The sequence below is a fragment of the Cherax quadricarinatus genome, chromosome 18 (assembly GCF_038502225.1).
Source record: "Cherax quadricarinatus isolate ZL_2023a chromosome 18, ASM3850222v1, whole genome shotgun sequence".
In the NCBI taxonomy this organism is placed as follows: Eukaryota; Metazoa; Arthropoda; class Malacostraca; order Decapoda; family Parastacidae; genus Cherax; species Cherax quadricarinatus.
The window spans coordinates 3739482-3742228 of NC_091309.1; the positions used below are offsets into that span (position 1 = coordinate 3739482).

General features: G+C 38.6%; 1 protein-coding gene across 2 annotated transcripts in view; it reads left to right on the plus strand.

Moving 5' to 3' along the window:
* Positions 1–1751, plus strand: part of MED4 (mediator complex subunit 4) — a 25518-nt gene extending 23767 nt beyond the window's left edge. The window contains exon 6 of one of the 2 annotated variants that reach the window (XM_070086085.1): positions 1–1751. This exon is cut by the window's left edge and continues 215 nt beyond it. The gene's annotated coding sequence lies outside the window, so the exon portion shown is untranslated. The other variant, XM_070086086.1, reaches the window with a different exon arrangement.
* Positions 1752–2747: the final 996 nt, after the last annotated feature.

The window sequence follows — 2747 nt, forward strand, 5'->3', positions numbered from 1 at the left end:
TTTCTACTATGTGATACTAAGATGTGAAATTTATGAATATTTTTAATATAAATCTGTCATAGTTTTGGGATTTTGGAAATTGTAAGTGCTGAAATAATTACATCAGTGCAAATGAACCGATTAGTTGCTATTTTGAAAATGGGAAATAAAGTATTGATTGGAATCAGTCTTAAAGTTTTTGCACTAGTAGTTCAATTTTCACAAGAGGATCTGAAGCTTGATTATTTATCAGATTACAGTAGTTTCACAGCTTCAGGAACCATCACTTTACCCTAAATGTTGAGACATCTGATCAGTATACAGATATTTTGGAAAAGATTCTATCTTCATAATGATACTGTAATTTGCATTATAAAAAAATTGTACATAGTTTTCCATCATCACATTGATTAGATGTGTATGTATACATAAATACAGTATATGTATGTAAATATAATGAATAATATACAGTGGAACCTCAAAAATCAAACTTAATCCATTCCAGGAGCTATTTCTAAATTCGAAAAGTCTGAAATTCGAAGCAATATTTCCCATAAGAAATAATGGAAATACAATTAATCCGTTCCAGAAATCCAAAAATATTCATACAAAAAATACATTTTATAGAGATTAATTACAGTTTTACATACAACAAATACTATAGTTTTTAATTATGTATAGTAATACATATAAAATAACATTTTTACTTACCTTTATTGAAGATTGGTGATGGCATCTGGAAGATAGGGAGGAGGAGAGAGGGAGTTGGGGTTAGTGTTTGGAAGGAGAATCCCCCTCCATGAGGACTTCAGGTAAAGCCCTCTCTGGGGTTACTTCCCTTCTCTGTCTTTTAATGCCACTAGGACCAGCTTGAGAGTCACTGGACCCCTGTGTCACAAAATGACTGTCCACAGTCCTCTGTTTCTGGTGCCTCTAACATTTCCCTAAAATGGGACATAGTTCTGTTACTGAACTTGTTGCAAAGATGGCTTGTTTCAGCTTGCTCAGGGTGGTACTTCTGCACAAACATTTGGACATCATTCCACTTGGCGCAAATCTCCTTAATCTTTGAAGAAGGCACCTCATCCACTCCCTATATTAACACCTTTTGCAACATCAGCTTCCTTGATTTGTTCTTTCTTTGACAGGATAGAACCGATGGTCGACTTGTTTTTCCCATACATCCTGGCAAGCTCAACAAGTCTCACACCACTCTCATCCTTCTGTATTATTTCCTTCTTCACATCTATGGTGTTTCTCACTTTCTTTACCATAGAGGTACCACTAGCAAGTTTCTTTGGGCCCATGGCAGCTTATTTCACAGTCCCACAAGCACTAAACACAACGAAATAATCGTAAAATGCGTGAATGAGAGTGCAGGTTAGTGTTCACTCAAGCATAAATAAAGCTAGTCTGCTCACAGCGTCTGCGCGGGGATGCGGACAGAGCGGGCGGCAGACAGGTCCCGTACCCAGCGGTCCAAAAATAGGGATGCGTTCGATAATAGGGACACAGTTTGTCCGAAAAAATGGTCCTATTTTCGAAACGTTCGATGTGTGATACGTTCGATTTTTGAGGTTCCACTGTATGTGTAAATGGAATTGTCCAATACAGTGATCAAAAATGTGTAAAAAACTTTTCTGTTTCTAAGTTACATACAAATTTGTAGCTATTTTAGAAAGGCTATTGCAAGTGGCATGTAGAGAGAATGGAGCGAAACAGAATGACTTCAAGAGTGTATCAGTCTGTAGTGGAAGGAAGGCGGGGTAGGGGTCGGCCTAGGAAGGGTTGGAGGGAGGGGGTAAAGGAGGTTTTGTGTGCGAGGGGCTTGGACTTCCAGCAGGCATGCGTGAGCGTGTTTGATAGGAGTGAATGGAGACAAATGGTTTTTAATACTTGACGTGCTGTTGGAGTGTGAGCAAAGTAACATTTATGAAGGGATTCAGGGAAACCGGCAGGCCGGACTTGAGTCCTGGAGATGGGAAGTACAGTGCCTGCACTCTGAAGGAGGGGTGTTAATGTTGCAGTTTAAAAACTGTAGTGTAAAGCACCCTTCTGGCAAGACAGTGATGGAGTGAATGATGGTGAAAGTTTTTCTTTTTCGGGCCACCCTGCCTTGGTGGGAATCGGCCGGTGTGATAATAAAAAAAAATAAAAATATTTATACAGACATAAAGTGATTACGACTGCAACGTGCACTTTTATTTTTGTACCAGCTTCAATACCTCAGATATTGCATACAATGATTATTGTATTTGTGTACTTTCTGAATGAATTCCACTGTTAGTGTCATGAAATTGTAATGAATTTTGAATGACAAAGGTATTTTCCAGTTAGTTCCACACCATGTTTGCTGGTGGTGGGCCAGCAGGTCCTAGTTTCATTGCTTACTTTTACTAGTTAAGCAGTGTTACCCATGATATACTACATGGACCCATCTGGTTTTAGATTTTTTTTTTTTCAAAAGTATGAAGAGGTTGTAGATCAAAAATATTAGCAGGTGGCATTTTTGAAGCCATGAAAAATTGTGCATATTAGTATGGAGGACACACAGACCTCACCTGTGTATACTAGCATAGTTAGGGATTAAGATTTAATTTTAAAATGACACCTAACTTCAAGAGAATATAAATTGGGGGAGCAAAGTGGATTTTGGAGAGTATATCTGTAGTTTTCTTTCACCCCCTCCCTCCATCCTTTTCTAAGATGACCCCCTACCCCTCCTCCCCTCCACTACAGATTTATACACCCTCCAAGTCATCCTATTT